Raw genomic sequence first — 18,663 nt, forward strand, 5'->3', positions numbered from 1 at the left:
AGTAGAAGCTCAATAATTTTTTTAACTGAATTTACATTTTCAAAGAAATATATGTTTATATGTCAAAGTTTGATGCATCATGGTTAGTCTGTTTAGCACATGTACTTTCTTCAGAAAGATGCATTTAAAGGATGTCCACAGTATCTTTTTATGAAATATGGCTTTTATGAGAGTGACACTCCATGTAAGATTAGACAATATGATTTGAAAAATAAGGGATTTAAATCAGTTGATTATTATACCACTTGAATAAATGACTTCAAATCTAAGTTAATAACTTTTCTCATTATGAAGCATTATTCTGTGTGAAAATTATCGGTGGTGCATATTCTTACTGCTTATTAAAACTGACTACTTTTCGGTTTATCTTTTGCAGAATAATCTGAGGTTATCCTCTTGTCCGTTTACTCCAGGCCAGGGAGGGAAAATAGATTTCATTTCAAGGATCATCTTTGTTTATTCAGTTAATAGTAGCTGTCTGGAGCACTGAGTTGAGAAGGGTTCTGAATCTTTGCCCAGCTCAAGAAAGAGTGATACGATCAGTTAGGAATATCTTATATAAACATGTGGCTGGGAAAGATAGCACAGTGCCTGCCACACTTGCCATTTCTGCTGTAGGCTGTTGTCTTTCAGTGTTACAGATATATGTTGAAGTGTAAATGAATTTTGATATTAAGTAAAACTTAATAAAGAAATGCCTGGAATACAAAGAGTGATTTGTTCCCAGCTAGATATTTTGGAATAGGTCACTCTTTATATTAGCTTGTAATGTGCAGATTTTTAGCATTATCTCTGTTAATGTTTCTGTCATCATGATATTATGACCTACACATTCCTATTCTACATCATAGATCTTGGCACTATTTTCTTATCCTTCTTTAAGGTACTGCTTGAAGAACTTTCAACCACTCTTGGTGATGCCAAGGATACATTTTGCTAAAACAGTAATTATGCTTCTGGACCCTTGCCTGGTAAAATGGAAAACATGTAAAACATTTGGTAAGTTTATTAAATTACCATGCAACCTTTTCCTCAGTTTTTCCTTTTGTATCTACAAAATGGGGTAGTCAGTAAAGGTATTGGATTAGAACGTTCACATTCTGTTTGTCCATAATCTTACTTGCTGTTTCCTGGCTCCCTTCAGGTAATACTTCTGCGTCTTCATGGTCTTTCCTACATTAAATCTAACAGTAATTACCCCTAAAGTCACTTCACACCTACAGACTTTGATTTTTGTTAAGTATGTTGTTCGTGTTTTGAGTCTTTTCTCTTTGGTCTCATTTAAATTATATGACAATTCAACTTGAATATAAAGATAAATGATTACCTCTATTTTTGGAAGTATATACATTGTTTATGCTTATTATAGACTAAATTATATTTCATTTTCACATTATAGAGCTAATTTGGGTTTTGTTGGAGTTACTACAAACCTAAAATGTGCCACGGATCTCTCGTTACATGTGTTTCCTCATGGAGATTTTCATCCACATCAACTCATGTCTTTACCTACTATCGTCCCATTGACAGAGAACTGCACAGGAATCTCTAACAAGTGATAAACACCTTTAGAAAGATTTGCCACTTTAATGTCTAAATGACTTTAAGAAACTAAGCTGTAACACTGTTGCTCATGATATAAATTTGTTTTTCACCTAGGGTAATAAAAATTTCAGTAAGTATTCTGTCACACAGATAGCTATCATCCTCATCCTACATTCCACTTCACATATATGTATATATACATATAATTATGTATGTGGAATTAACTTTGTAACAAAAAAGTTATTCTCGTTTTGTAATCAGGGTTCTTAGTTGCAGGCGCTTGGACTCACTCTAGCTAGTTTAAACAGAAAGGGATTTATTCAGGGTTATTAACGACCTCACAGGATCATTGGGAGAGCTGAAGTAACAATCAAAAGAACTTAACTGCTAAGGGAACCTGCTGGGATATTCAACAGGTCAAATGCCCCAGGTTCTTTAATAGGTACATTATAAGGAGAAGAAAGGGATGAAGGAGGAACCTATAGATTAACAGAGATTTAAGAGAAACAGTGAAATTTTAAAAGGGGCCAAGATTAAAGTGTGGTGTCTAGGGATGCATAATTTTCGAAGACAAACTGAGGCATATTAAAATTTTTAAGAATTTATTTGAGCAAAAATCCATTCTAATCAGGCAACACCAGACTGGAAGCAGTTAGTAGAGCTCCACCAACAGTAGCTCAGGGGAGAGACTTTCTTTATAGAGAAAATGTGAAAGCAAAGTAAGGAGATTATTGATTGGCTACAGCTTAAAGCCTGGCTGTTTGTGACTGGTTGTCCCTAGGTTTCAATTTTGTAAACTTGGGCCACTTACAGGCTTACATTTTGGTTTGGTTACTTATGTAGGCCATGGCATTAGAGTCACTTCAATCTAATTTTCTCCTTGTTTAATTAAACAGTACTTAGGTGATAAAACTATAATGAAACAGAAGGCAGTGGTTGTTACAATCATCAGGATTGTAGTTATATCTGGGGGAGTGGGGGACTTGTTATTGTGCTGGGTTATGTGGAAGGGCTTATGGATGCCTTGCGAAATTCTATTTTATGATCTGGATAGTAGTTATAAGTGAGTTCACCTTAAAATAACTCATTAAGTTATTTATTCTCTGTTTTTTTATATATGTGTTTTATTTTAAAATAAAGAAGTTGAAAATATAATTCAAAACAAATAACATATCAATAACATGTCAGTAGTATCACCTTCTTATAAGAGAGAGATTACTTTTTAAAAGATGCTGTGTTGCACATACCATGTTTTTACTGGGTGAGTTATATTGGAGAACTTTTACATTTGAGTCATACCTAAAAGCTATTTTAACATTAATGTACAACACCAATATACACAGACTAATATACTGCAAATCTTTGCTTGGACAAAAAACAAATACATATATTCTTCTTCTAATCAAGGTGGGAAACATTAAATGCAAATGAACTGAAATTTTAAATATATAGTGAATATGAATGACTATAAAGATTATTGATATTCAAGAGCAGGAAATCTTGGCTCAGGTAAAGTGACCTGAATCCTAATGTTTGTTTCTTTGTACCTTTTAGGTGTGGCTAGATAACTCACATAGTAATTGATTTAGATTTAAAATAAACATTATAATGAAACAGTTTTTTCTGTTTGTCCCGTATTTCTTTCCTTCCTCCTCTGGTAACCACCCTCTTCTCTTCAGGGGACGTGGCGGTCTTCTACTCCCATTCTCATGAGTTTGCGATGGCCGTACCCTTCCTATTGATCAAGGATCAGCCCAGCAACAGGCATATAACTCAGAGTGGACCAGCCAGAAGCCTTCTCTGGAATTTTATAAATTGACTTTCAAAAGGAGGAGATCTCTCTCTCTCTTTCTCTGCTCTGTGGTCATTTGATGGGTTGATTTGTGTCTAGGGAGGGGAGTTTGCTAACGCTCTAAGAGAAGTGCTTCTGATATCTGGAGAGATAGGGAAGCTGTAAGGTCTAGAAGCATCATTTGAGGTTCCATTTGCATATATATATATATATATATGATGAATGATGCAAGATTTGCTAATGACAAATAGAAGGTATTTACTTTGAAGTTAATTTTATTTCAAGTTTTACATTTGGAAATTAAGCATCTTTAATTATTAGAAAGGAAAAAACTAGTTATTATACCCGAGGAGCCCAGTCTACACATGGACCTGAATTAGATGATGAGATTCTGGACTTTGAGCTGATTCTGTGATGGGATGAGAATTTGCGGACTCTAGGAGGGGATGAATGTGTTTTGCATGTGAGAGGGATGTGAATCAGTGGGGCCCAGAGGGCAAACTCCAGTAGGCAACTTTTAAAATGTCTCCCCTGTCTCCTGGTATTCATGTGCTCCTGTAACCCCTTCCTTTTGAGTGTAGGCTAGACCCAATGACTCTTGTAAAGAATAGTATGTGGAAAAGGTGATGGACTGTCACTTCCTAGGTTAGTTTACAGTAGACTGTGACTTCTGTCTTGCTTACTCTCTCTTCAAAATTATTTTCAACTTTCCCTCGTGGTAATAGTTTTGCTATATATTGGTCTTGTGCTGATATTTAGTGAAAGATGGGATTTACCACTTGCTTTGGGCTACATTCTCAAACAACCTGACTTGAGGAAGACTGGCCTCACCTGCCAGGTGTGCTTGGGGTCACAACAGGCTTCATCCTACATGGGCCTTGAACTGTCCCTTGTGGACTGCCTTAATCAGAAACATACAAGAAGGGGAACTCTGGAAATGTCAATCAGCCTAGGCAAGTTGACATTGCAAAGCCCAGCATATAGTTCATTTATGAGTGACAGGATAAATGCATGATTTTTTCTTTTAATTTACCAATTTTCAAGGTAATGAATTGTTTCCTTATTATCCCCTGAAGTTAAGTAATTGTTTTTTAAATTAGCTTTTTATTTTAGAACAGTTTTAGATTTATAGATAACTTGTGAAGTTATTACAGAGTTCCCATATATCCACTCAATTTCTCTCATTAATATTTTACATCAGTATGGTACATTTGGTATAATTAATGAATGAATATTGACATATTAAATAAAGTGCATACTTTATTCACATTTCTTTTTGGTTTTTTTTCTGTTTGTTTCCTTTTCTTTCTTGTTTCATATCGCATTCAGAATACTATATTATGTTTAGTCATAAGTCTTCTTAGGTTCCTCTTGGCTGTGACGGTTTCGAAGATTTTAATGACTTTTAATGATCTTGTTTTGAGAAGTACTGGCCAAATATTTTGTGAAATGAACATTAGTTGGGATTTGTAATATTTTTTTCTTATGATTTGATTTGGGTTATGTGTTTTTGGGAGCAAGATCACAGAGGTAAAGTGCCATTTTCATCAAGTCATACTTGGGTACGTATTATCTACATGACATAATAACAATGTGTCCATTGTCGATGTGGACCTTGCTATCTGGCTCAGGTAGTGTTTGTTGGGCTTCTGCATTGTAAAGTTACTCTTTCCTCCTCTTTCCATATTGTATTCCTTGGTAGGAAGTTACTATGCGCAGTCCACGCTTGACAGGGGAGTTATGCTTCACCTCTTGGAGGGTGGAGTATCTGCAAAAATGATTTGGAATTCTGCATGGGAGATATGTTTATTCTTTCCCACTTCTTTATTTATTTAATTATTTACTTAGATCAGATATGAAATAATGAATATTTATTTTATACTTTGGTTATAATACAATACTACTTTATTTTATAGTTCAAATTGTTCCAGCTTTGGTCATTGGGAGCTCAAGTCGACTCCTGTGTCCCTTTGAGATAGCTGTGTGTGTATGTGTATGAGAGCACTTCCATACTTTCTGGCACTACAAGAGCTATAGGCTCATCTTGTATAGTTCTTGCCCCAGTGCTAGAACCAGCCATTACCCCCAGGAGTCCTGGTTCTTTTTATTGGAGAATGGTATTAGAAACCTGTATCTGGGGCTAGGTGTGCTGTTGCAGCTGGGGTATCATTGCTTCTAAGCCCTCTCCTCTGATAGAGCAAAGACATATATGTGTGTATACTAAGCTGTGTGTGTACACATATCTATAAGAGATCTTTTTGTATAATCACTTATATTTATATTAAACTAAACACCAGTTCATGCTGATGTCTCAGACTGTAATCCACTACCACATGGCTCTTCTAGACCCCTGCTCTTGCTTATCTGTAACCTACCACTCTAACAATGAGAAACCTGGTTTCTTCCATTCACCATCCATTTACTTAATTGTTCTACTCCAGTATGCATGCATAGCAGTATTAGTATTGTTATCCCATCCCTCTTGGGATATCACTTTATCAACTAGAACACAAATGCTTACATACAATTTCTTTTGCCCCTAATTTTATAGACTCCACTCATTTTCAAAATTACTTAAGTCAGCACCTTCCCCCCAACCCCCTTCGGTAAGTTGTTTCACACATTTGTAATGTAGTTAGGTTCTTTTGTCAAGGTTCGCTCTTTGTGTTGAATAGTTCAAATGGGTTTAACAAATGTTTAATGTCTTGTATTCACTATTACAATATCATACAGAATAGTTTCACCTATATAACCTTCTTTACCGACTTGTATCTCTGGAAACCACTGATGTGATTATCATCTCTGCAGTTTTGTCTTTTCCAGGTTGTCATATAAATAGAATCATAATGTATGTGGTCTTTTTGGACTGGCTTCTTTCAAACAGCAGTACACATTTAAGGTTCATCTGTGACTTTTCATGGCTTATTAGTTCATCTCTCTTTATCACTAAATAATATTTCATTGTATATATGTACCAGGACTTTTTATATGCATTCACTTATTTTCACTTATTGAAAAAAATCTTGGTTGCTTACAGTTTTTGGTGATTATGAATTAAACTGATATACATATGTGCACATTTTTGTGTGAATGTGTTTTCAAATCAGTTGGATAAATACCTAGGGGTGTAATTGCTGGATTATGTGATAATACTGTGTTTAGCTTTTTAAAAAAAATTAGTTATAATGGACATGTAACATTATATTTGTTCCAGGAGTACAACATAATGATTTGATATTTGTATGTATTGTGACACGATCACCACAATAAGTCTAGTTAACATCTATCACCATACATAGTCACAAATTTTTTTTCTTGTGATGAAAACTTTTTAAGATCTACTCTCTTAGCAACTTTCAAGTACACAAAAATACAGTACTGTTAACCATAGTCACCATGCTATACATTACGTCCCCATGACTTATTTTATAGTAGAAAGTTTGTACTTTTCAATACCCTTCACCCATTTCCCCAACCCCCTTACCGTATCTCTTCTGGCAACCATCAGTCTGTTCTCTGTATCCATGAGCTCTTTTTTGTTTGTTTTAGATTCCACATGTAAGTGAGATTATAGAGTATTTGTATTTCTCTGTTCAACTTATTTCCTTTAGCATAATGTTCTCAAGGTCCATCCATGTTGTCCCAAATGGCACAATTTCCTTCGTTTTCATGGCAGAATAATATTCCAGTGTGTGTGTGTGTGTGTGTGTGTGTGTGTACGTACACACACACACACACACACACACACACACACACACACATATATATATGTATGTATATGTAGTTTTTTATCCATTCATCCATCAATGCACATTAGGTTGCTTCCATATCTTGACTGTTGTAAATAATGAGCAAAGTGATTCAGTTGTGTGTGTGTGTATGTGTGTGTGTGTGTATATATATATATAAAATATATATATTCTTTTTTATACTCTTTTCCATTATAGTTTATCATAGGATATTGAATATAGTTCACTGTGCTATTCAGTAGGCCCTTGTTGTTTATCCATTCTATATATGAGTTTGCATCTGCTAACCCCAAACTCCCACTCCATCCCTCCCCCACCCCCCTAAACCATGACATTTTTAATGATAGTCTATACAGGGGCAAAGTTTGAATCACTGACTTCCAGGTCCATGGTAGAGTAAAATGGCATTTTTATATAAAATTTCCCAGATATTATATAGCAGGGCATTCTGAGATTATTACTACCTTCTTAGAGAATTCTACTGGAATTAATTTATCGGGAATTTTTAATAAAATTTTATTTTTTCTAAGTAATTTTTATTGGGTAGCATAAAATTTCTTACTCTTCAGGTTTCAAAAACATTTTAGATAGAAAATATGGAGAATAACATGTTGACATGAAAAAAGAAAAGGGCATTTCTAGTTTCCATTGTGTCAAGTGGGTGACCTTTTGAATCTGAACTAAAACAAATTGGGAATGACAGCTTTGAATTTTCACTGATCTCTCCTGAAAAACATGATTGCAAATTGTATCTTAGCAGAAGTGTTTTTTTAAAATAATGAATTATTCATGAAAAATCACTTTATCTCATTGTACACCTGCTGAGAAGGTTTTGCATTACCTATTAAAGTGTATGCAAAAGCTGTGCAATTAAACCTTCAAAGTCAGATTCATTTTGCTTTGCTAATGCCTTATAATGCATCATAGGAAGGGTAATGACAAACATGTATTTATATTCATAGAATATTAAAAATATACTTAGTACTTGAAAAGGTCATAGAAAAGATCAAAGAATGACTTGCTGTGGCATTTAGCCAGAGGTTGAGGTGGTGAGGGACACATCTCTCTCTCTCTCTTTTTTTTTATGATTAATGCTCTTGTCCATTGCATTTGTACTCTTAATATTATTTAGAATTAGTTCATACCTCTGCATACACGTTTTACAGTGCTTCCACTGATAATAGCCTACAGAAGTAATCACAGAAGGTAGGCTTTCACATTGCCTATTCATGAGATGTCTGGCTCTAGTGGGTATCTCATTAGTTGATTAAAAAGGTAGAAGTGGGATCTCATGGCCAGGAGTTTAAATACTGAACAATTTTATTTTGAGGACTCCACACCCTCAAAAGACCTTAGTTTAAAGATCAAAGCAGTTAAAATGCAGGTGAAGTTCTACTATAAAATATATTCCTACAAAATTCTCATTCATAAATATATTTCTGTTGTACTGAGGCTAATATATGTTGATTCAAAACCTTACATATTTCTTTTATTTATTGGGCTTGTGTAACAAATTATTTCTCTGGTGCCTGTCCATATAATAGTTATATTTTTATACATGGGCTTCCATTTTATTTGCATTATAGATATTCATTCACTTATTAACTCTTTATTTATTCATTTTTAATCATTCCTTCATTTATTCAAAAGTAGTTATCATGTATATATTATGTTTTAATTATTGCGCTAGGTTCTAGTGGGCAGGAATGAAAGTGGGTCCCTACCTTTAAGAAGTTCAAGGTTAGTGGAAGAGACAGACATGTAAATTTACAGTTATATTGCAGTTGGATAAGTGCTATGATTGATTTGTGCCCAAGGTGCTTTGGGATCTTAAAAGTGAGGTACCTAACACCTCCAGGTTTTGGAGGATTGCCAGTAAAGACTCTCTAGGTAAAGTTTCGGTTGAGGGTATCTTGAAAGGTGAGAATAAGTTAGCTTCATGATAAGGAGGAGGAGGGTATTTTAAGGAGAGAAGACAACATTCATAGAGGCAGGAAACAGCATGTCACGTTCAGGAAACTGCTTGCATCGTGCCAGTGGGGTTATGGTGGGAGATATGATCAGGGGTCAGATTATGGTACTCTTGAACTCTTGTCTTTAGTGGATCGGTCAGCCATTGGAGACTTTAAACTGGCAGATGATGATCAGAATTGTAGTCTTAAAAGGTCATTCTAGAGCAAGTGGGGGGTTAGATTGGAGGAGAGATTTAAGGTAGGAAATTATTATAGTAGTCAAAATTGGGTATGGAAACCCCCCAATTAGATCAACAGCAGGAAGGATAATGAGGAGGGGAAACATTTGAAACTTATTTGGAAGTAGAACCAACAGGACATAATGACCAATTAGGTTTATGAGATAAAGGATCCAGGAATGACTTAAAACTATTTGGCAAGGTAGATGGTCGTTTCTTTCCAGATGAGATATACAGAAGGAGGAACAGGCAATAGCTGAGGTATGCTAAGTTTTGGTCAAGCATTTGGGTTGTACCATAAAATAACAGTGAACTCATCAACAAATTACAAGAGTGGAAAGAACATTGTATTTTGAGGAGACCTGGGAATTATTCCTAGTTCTTGAAAAAGCTGAATGCATAAACTTGTATGCCATTTGAATGCTCTGAGCCTCAACTCAGAAAAAACCTTCAGCTGCAAAAAAAAGAAAAAAAAAAAGGGAGGTTGGGCTATGTGGTCTCTAGAAATATTTCAACACTAGAATTTTGATTATGGAAAATTTCCATACCAACAGTCTCAATTAAATAGATCTTTTCTCCAAAATAACCATCTAGGAAGCAATAACACATGAGAATTTTAGGAACCAAGAGGAGAAGGCATTAAGGGAGTATTTGACTCTCTGTATGGTAGACTTTTCTTTTACTGGTTTTAAGCAAATTTTTAAAATTACCAATTCACTATAGAAAAGGAAGATGATTTCATCTTTATCTCTTAAGAATGCAGTGTTAGGGCTTCCCTGGTGGCGCAGTGGTTGAGAGTCCGCCTGCCGATGCAGGGGACACGGATTCGTGCCCCGGTCCAGGAAGATCCCACATGCCGCGAAGCGGCTGGACCCGTGAGCCATGGCCGCTGAGCCTGCGCGTCCGGCGCCTGTGCTCCGCAACGGGAGAGGCCACAACAGTGAGAGGCCCGCGTACAGGGAAAAAAAAAAAAAAAAAGAATGCAATGTTATAACGGTGATTAGTTTTACCAAACTTTAATTAACAATAAATTTAGAAATCTAGAAATAAAAACTAGACAAATTTCTTGCTATAACACTGAAAGAAAAATTAAAATATGTTTAGTTTTATACCTGTATTCAACTTTTAGAGAAATTAGATCAAAGTATTGGCATAAGAAGTATAAAGTCCTGATATTTAAATAAAAGTATATTTTACTATTCTTTATCACTTCTCATTAATTAGTACTTAGATATTTCTAAGTACTGGGCAAATTTTTCTGACCATCCCATCCCGTCCTCCGTTTTTTCATATCTAGGTCTACTGCTTTAGTGTGCCCTATATTCTGTTGTAACACATCACCCATTGCTTTAGGCTTTCTTGGCCACTGCCCTTACTAGATTATGAGATCCTTGAAGGCAGCAGCTTTGTCTTCTATCATCTCTATTTACCCAAAGCCTACTATCCTACTGGCACACAGTGAGTGCTTACTAAGTATTGGCCGAATAAGTGAATAAATAAGTGAATGAATGGATCTTCCAAAGAAGACTTGGTGCATATGTTCTTATTTCACTCCTTTGGCAAAGATTCTTCAACAATCCTAGGAAGGCTACTTGGGATGATGGTGAAATAGTGTAACCAGCAGCACCATCTTTATATTGATCACATTTAGCTCTTCCTATCCCTCAGTTCAGATGACTAGGAATTTTGATTCTGTCAGTAATTTTCTCAATTGAGAGAGGGAATCAGATCAACTTGATTAAAGTTACATCTTTATAAAACAGGTAATATTACTGACCTGCTACATACCCATAAATGGCAGGTTTTTCTTTTACTTCTGAGGTTCACAATAGATTATAAACATATACACTATCAAATTACTTTATTTTAGGTTGATATTATCTTCTAGTTCTTTGTAACTGAAGGCTTCAGTGTTGTAATTTCATATCAAGATTTGGGTACACAAGGCACATCAATAAATAATGGAGTTGTTAACTAAATTTAATAATGCTGTCTCTTGCCTTTTTTATATTATTACTGCTCTGCTAGTTCAGCTCCTTATTAACTCTCATTTCAACAATCACAATAGCTTCCCCACTGAATCCACTGCCCCTTGTCTCTTCCATAGGAAGTCTGTCCTTACTGACTGCCAGAGTGATCTCAGCATACATAAGACACAGCAGTATACTCAGAGTATCTCTGCTCAAAAACATTCCTCCTCCGGGTTCTTATAAAATAAACACTCCTTAGCTTTGTACAAAGAAAACCAGGTCTGGATTAGGATCCAAATCCAGCTTACCTGTATAGCCTCTGGTTCTATTATATATTGTAAAATCAGTCAAATTAGAGTCTCTGAATTACTTAAACATGAGCAGCACTTCACTCATGGTATTTTTTAATTTTAGCTTGGCAATTCCTTTTTTCCACTCTGTCAAAATTCAAATCCCTGCTCAATGCCACAGTACCTGAAAAATATTTTTTGGCTGATTGGCTGATTCATCTATTAAGCTTCTCTTATTCTTTCAGTAAAATGTATCTTCTCCTCATTGGTGTATTCATGATGCTTGGATGTGATATGCTAATCAGTCTGTTACAATACAAATGATTATAGACATTTAACTCTTTTGCTAGGCTTTAAGCTCCCTGGGAACTGACCTTTGTCTTGATGACTTTTGGGTGCACAATGGCATTAAGAGAGGATATATACATACAGCTCCTGGAGTGGAGGCAGAGCCTCTTGGTCTACCTTCCATGATGTGAGATTTCAATTTCAGAAAATATTGCTATTGTTTGTTTTCCCATGGGCCTGGTTGAATCAGTCAATTCATAGTACCCAAACTCACCAGAGAAGGTTTGATAAGTTATAGGGCTAGCTTATTAGTTTGTATGGAGATATACTTTGTCTGATATCTGGGGCCTCACCTTCTAGATGCAAAGGAAATTGGAAAATGAAATTAGTAACCAGAAGGATGCTCTAAAGAACAGGAGCAAAGGATTTGTGATGGCTCGGGGGAATATTTCATTCAGCCTATGGGAAAGCTTGAAGAAATTATTTACTCTGGTATCAAATATAGCTATCTAGTGGCTGAACAGTTTTTCTCCCAGAAGCAAAATCCCTAGCATTATACAGACCATGATAGACACAAACTTTTCTTCTTTGCTCATGTTGTTTTTTTTCCCTAGATTCTACAGTTCTTTTATTTTAACAAGATAACAATTATCTCAGACACGTTATGGTAAAATTGGTAGCTGCTTCATTCTCTTTTTATATTAGTGAATTGACTCATATTGGAGTTGAGGGGCATATTTGTTAAGGTGACTGACTCTTGGAGATAGGCCAGACTTCTTGCTGGAGATCTGGGGTCCCTGTGGTCTCATTTGCAAACATATTCTCAGAAAATCAAAGTTTGTTATTTCTGGAGATGACTATATTCATCTGTTTCATATTGGATCTTCTTTTGCATCTCAGACGGTGATCCCTGATTCTTGACTGTACCCACTGTGAGGCTTTTAGACTGTACCCACTGTGAGGCTTTTATCTTTCCATACCCCCATGGCTCATGGCCCATGAGTTGTGTCTTATACGCCATGGTTATTGAAGAGTCATAAATATACTACTACTAGTTGGTTTATATTTTGAAACAATGAAATAATTACATATAGGTAAAAATATGAAAACGAAATATGCACTGGTACTTAAACCAACTTTATATGATTTTTCTGAAAGAAGGAAATCATATAGAAGGAATTCTGGGGTAGACCCAGGAATAACTTTCAGCACATTCCTTTTGGCCATATGTGTCACAAAGTTATTGTGCAATTAAGTACAAAATTTCTGACTGCTGGAAAGGTTTCCTTAACCTTCCCTTACTGAATCAGTATGAATTTGTTTATGCTTATTTGTAACACCCTCATTGTATGTACTTATTATATTCTCTTGAGCTTTTTGAAACTGTTAAAGGATTTTTGAAGTTGAAGTAGAAGGCACCCTTTTTCTCTTGTAACTTTAAAAGGATATAATTATTGCTGATTTGCTTGAAACTAGTTAACATATAATAAGTACGAGTTTGTTTTTACTTATAGTTTGATCAGGAATATCAGTAGTAACATAAAATAAAGTAGAGAAAACCCCTTGAGGCATTTAATGTATCCACACTATAAAGCACAGCCTAATGAAAGAAAAACAAACAAACAAACTTACATTCCCATCTGTTAAAACCTCAAGTTTATCTACATATAATGAAACAAAAACATCCTGTCTTACTTGACACATGTCACAGCTGTATGTTGATTCATTTGGAATGGACAGCATTTCTGAGGCTTAGGCTCCTGATAGAGGATGCCCTTCTTCTACCCTTAATGAGAAACCACAGGATGCAATTCTAAAGGCCTCAGAATTGACATGACAGGGCATGGAACAACAGATGGTCCCTTAGGCAGACTAATCCTATGTTATTTAATACCAAAAGCAAAACTGTCAACTGTTTCAGGGAAAACATAGAGCCCGGAACCAAAGAATTGATGAGTAAACATGAAAGAAATTGATTTCGAAATATTTAGTTTGAAGTGTATTTTCATTTTTCATTCTAAACACACATTGTTACTGATTTGGAATTCTAAACCACTGTTTGGATTTTAAGAATAAGTTCTTTGGAAATTTCTGGAAAGAAAACTCTCTCAGGAGACCTTTAACTAACAATTTTAAATGAACCAAAAATAATTGTAATAGATTAGTGTGGGTTATTGTTTGAGTATTAGTGTATGTGAGCAACAGGTCAAAAGAAGCAACCTCTTCAGAAATTTAATAAATGCATTCGGAACCTATGGCATTTTCACAGAGTTTGACATAAATACATACATATATATATATGGTAGGTTCATCCTGGACTTTCTGTAAGGGAGTTTAATTACTTATTTGAGAATCTCATTATACTCATAATGTTATAGTGAGATTCCACAGTGAGATATATTTGTTCTTTACAATAGAAGTTCTGCTTTTCATTAAGATTTCCTTTTTAATATAAAAGTACTCACAAAATTTAGATAAAAGGAATACATGTTCCTTATAGAAAATATGAGTGCTATTTATATCTTCCAATATCTTCTAATCCTACTCCCCAGAAATTATTACTATTGCCAGTAAGATGAATAGAGGGAGATCTATATAGTTTTGGGGTCATCAGCATTTATGTATTGGATGAAACCCTGCGTGTGATTGAAATCAGCCACATGGACTATCTAGCATAAGAAGAGTAGAAAGGCCCGAGCCAAAGTGAGGACACACTTACTGAGCTGTAGGTGAAGGAGACGGAGCCTAGAAAAACACTGCTGAAGAGTGGCCTGAAAGGAAGGCTGAAAAATCATTGAATAGTTGGATTCATGAAAATCAAGGATGAAGAGAGTTTCAAGCAGTGGTTACTAATGTCAGATATGATGGAAGTGTCAAACTGTGTACAGACGAAAACATTGCAGTTTAATTTGGGAACTAGGAGGTCATTAGTGAGAAATTCCATTGGAAATGGATTGGAAGCTGATGGTCATGGGTTGAGAATGGAAAAAATAGAGAAAGCTACTAGTAGAATGATCTGAGAATCTTGACTATAGAAAGAAAGAGGAATGGAGGCAGCTAGAAGTCAAGGAAACATTTTGTAGGATGGGAGAGACTTGTACATGAGGTAGAGAGAAGTAGAGGATAGAGGAGAGTATGAAACTAGTGAAGTACAGTCTGAGAGGAGGAAGGTAAAGATTTATTCTGGAGCAAAGAAGATGGGTTGAAATACAGATAATGAAAAAGTACAGTCGACTCTCTGTATCTATAGGTTCTGCATCTGTGGACACAGAGGGTTTGAGCAGTTGCAGATTTTGATATCCCTGGTGGGTCCTGGAACCAGTCCCCTTCGAATACTGAGGGATGACTGCACAAGTAAGGACACTTTTGCTGCAGAGACTAAAAAAAATTCTTTTAAATGGTAAGGACCTTGCATTTCAAGACTTAAATACATTCATAAATATTTTAACCTGAGGGACATGAGAGAGATGTCTGACCAGGGACAGTTAAAAAATGTGTCATCCCTGATTGGTGACCCAGATGACTTTGGAGACCCTGGCTTTGTTGTGAAACAAGTCATTAGGGTTGTGTATTTTGTCCTGTTGTACCTAGGAGCCTGACTGTAGGAACTGAAACACAAATCTTTGAATTTATTCAGGCTTAGGGTGGAGTGGAATGTAGTAATGGGAAATGATGGATCATGGTCTATAGGCTGTTCTGGAAAGGAAATGAAAAAAATTGAATGAGTGTAGAAAAAAAAAAGAAAGTAAAGGGAGATCAAGGGACTGGAGGATGTTGATGATGTGGAAAGACACTTGTAATGAAAGTAAGGTAATGAGAGAGTTAAATAATGAGATATTTGGCCCACAAAAAAGATAAATAAGTTTGTGATTCCAGAAGCGGGACTGTTCTAGGTGTGTAACATGGGTGAGGACTGCTGAAGTGGAAGAAAGTCAAAGTTCCATAAATTGGCATAAACTTTAATTTCTAATAGAAAAAGTCCATGAAAGTTAAAGAGGATTTATTTACAAAACTCTGTGCTATACATTATCTTTTGTATTTCAAATTAGGGTACCCCCTTTAAAGGGAAAGAGAATAAATTCACCTGTTGCTGATTGCTTAAGAGGAGGTACTTATTTACTATTGTATATTGTGTTATTAGTGCCCAGTCCAAGGGCTGCCAACAGAAGAAACTTAAAGATTTGTTGAATAAATGAACAAATTAGTGAGTAAAATAAAGGCTAGAACTAAAACTGATTAATACCAATTCATGATCTAAGAATTGTCCTCTCTTAAGAGATTAAATTATTTGCTAACGTTTCTTTCGGTTTGTTATTGTGGTTGGGAATTCAGAAGCCATTTGGAATTGTAAAATATTATTTTTCATTTAAGCTGAAATTCTGTAAAGTGTTAGATTTACTGAAACCAATAATCATTTATGTTAATCAATTGTAAAAATGAAATTACCTATATAATCCTGTGTGTGTGTTTGTGTTATATCGGGTAGTCTTCCAAAATAGAAAGATGTGTCATATAAGTGTCCCATCCACTCCGAAGAAATAAACACTCTTGTAATGTTTGACATCACTACCTTGAATCCAAACAGAAGGATTCAGGAGTATAGTGTAATTAGAACACTATTTATAAAAATTTGCAAATGTTGCACCCAATTGCTTATTTTACTTGAGGCAGAATTTACAAATGCAGAATACAAATGAGATAGAAGAAATTTTATGTATATTTTAGAATGTGCCAGAGCTTATATGGCTATAAAATGGGAAAGTTTTTACAATACAATTTAGTAGCAAATATATGGTTAAACACCACCGCCTCTTTTTTTTTCCTTTTTTTTTTTTGTGTGTGTGTTTTTTTTTTTTTTTTTTTGCGGTACGCGGGCCTCTCACTGTTGTGGCCTCTCCCGTTGCGGAGCACAGGCTCCGGACGCGCAGGCTCAGAGGCCATGGCTCACGGGCCCAGCCGCTCCGCGGCATGCGGGATCCTCCCGGACCAGGGCACGAACCCGTGTCCCCTGCATCGGCAGGCGGACTCTCAACCACTGCACCACCAGGGAGGCCCTTTCCTTCTTTTTAAAAAATTTATTATTTCCAATATATATTGTTAAACATTCCAGAACTCTGATGGAAAAATTCCAGGCTTGGAATACTAACATGAATAATTATGTTTTTCTTCTTTTGAAAGACAATACACGTTAACCTTTTCTAGATGTTTCTAAACATCTAGAGCTTTTGCTTCAACAGTCTCTTTGGTGTTCTTTGATCAATCAGGCAAGTCATGGTTTTCTTTTTCTCTTCTTTTCTTTTCCTTTTTTTTTTTTAGAGAGAAATCAGGGCTAAGATCTCCATTGAGGTTGGTGAGGAAAGAGTTACTCAATAGAAATTGTATCCATATATACCTATGAGTAAATGCTGAGTTAATAGAATTGCTGATTACATCTTAAATCATTCTTTAAAAAATTATTTAAAGTAAACTTTTGTCCAGGAATCTTCAAGAACCACAATACTCACTTCTTCACATATTTAAATCAAAACTGAATTGAGAGTAATTTTCTACTGAGCTTTTCAGCAAAATAGTTAATGTTCTGTCATCATCGAGATGATTTCGCATTTGACCCAACACATATCAGCTCTTGATAGTGTTTATAGAACATTTTGCTTAATGGGACAAAACACCATATCCAAATACTTTGAAGAATTCCTTCTATTTTTGTAGGATTGATCTGCTGGGCCGGTTTAATGATTGTTTATGGGGGTAAAATACAGTAATACTAGCTGTGCTTGCACTGTAGACATTGTTCTTATTTTAATGTTTTGTATTCCACCTGCTTCAAGAAAGGTTGGGAGCAAATTGTAAAATTTGGAGGAATGAACAGTAACACTCAAATATACAGTGATCAAGATTTTTATTAAAAGTAAAACAAACAGGGGCTTTCCTGGTGGCGCAGTGGTTGAGAGTCCGCCTGCGGATGCAGGGGACATGGGTTCGTGCCCCGGTCCGGGAGGATCCCACATGCCGCGGATCGGCTGGGCCCGTGAGCTATGGCCGCTGAGCCTGCACGTCCGGAGCCTGTGATCCGCAATGGGAGAGGCCACAACAGTGAGAGGCCCGCGTACTACAAAAAAAAAAAAAGTAAAACAAACAAAAAAACATATTTCAAATTTTTGGACAACTTTCATACATAAACTCCACAAAGGCATATATTTATGTTTAATATTTTCTTTAAAAATATTAAGTACAAATCCAGTTATAATTTTTTAGAGTTAAAAATTCATTAATTTTTTTTCAATCTTCATTCTGTTATTTTTAAATTTTATTTTATTATTATTTTTTAACATCTTTATTGGAATATAATTGCTTTACAATGTTGTGTTAGTTTCTGTTGTATAACAAAGTGAATTAGCTATATGTACAGATATATCCCCATATCCCTAATAATAACATATATTTAGGCATTTAGAACAAGTTTCTAGAATTTTATGATAAAATTTAGTATTTTTGCTTGCTAGTTTGGCACTATGATGCTTTTATCATTGATTTTTAAAACTAATAAAGTAATGCTAATCATTCTCATAGTAATTTACAAGTAACTAAAGCTCTTATTTAGATTTCACAAATTTGGATTAAATGTAAAGTTTCTTATTAAAATTAGGCACATAAATGATACAATATGTCCATTTCAATCAACATTTTGGCTCTAAAATTAAATATATGATATACTAAAGCTGGAAAAACCAGATTAATTTTTCCAAGATCTTTTTATTAAGTATTTGAATTTTCTTTGAAAATTACCCAGATTCAAATGCTTTTTCTGGATCTCCTTAACTCTGTCACCCAAATTCTC

The 18,663-nt window shown here is 35.3% G+C and overlaps 1 long non-coding RNA gene across 3 annotated transcripts in view; it reads left to right on the top strand.

The window, feature by feature from the left end:
* Positions 1-18,663, top strand: part of LOC109549011 (uncharacterized) — a 173,193-nt gene that overhangs the window by 101,085 nt on the left and 53,445 nt on the right. The window contains exons 3-4 of one of the 3 annotated variants that reach the window (XR_012330789.1): positions 884-999; positions 1,400-3,158. This is a non-coding gene — a long non-coding RNA (uncharacterized lncRNA). Of the gene's footprint in view, positions 1-883; positions 1,000-1,399; positions 3,159-3,224; positions 5,229-18,663 lie in introns of those variants that run through there. The other 2 variants (XR_012330788.1, XR_012330790.1) reach the window with 2 other exon arrangements.

The sequence above is a fragment of the Tursiops truncatus genome, chromosome 3 (genome assembly GCF_011762595.2).
Source record: "Tursiops truncatus isolate mTurTru1 chromosome 3, mTurTru1.mat.Y, whole genome shotgun sequence".
NCBI lineage: Eukaryota > Metazoa > Chordata > Mammalia > Artiodactyla > Delphinidae > Tursiops > Tursiops truncatus.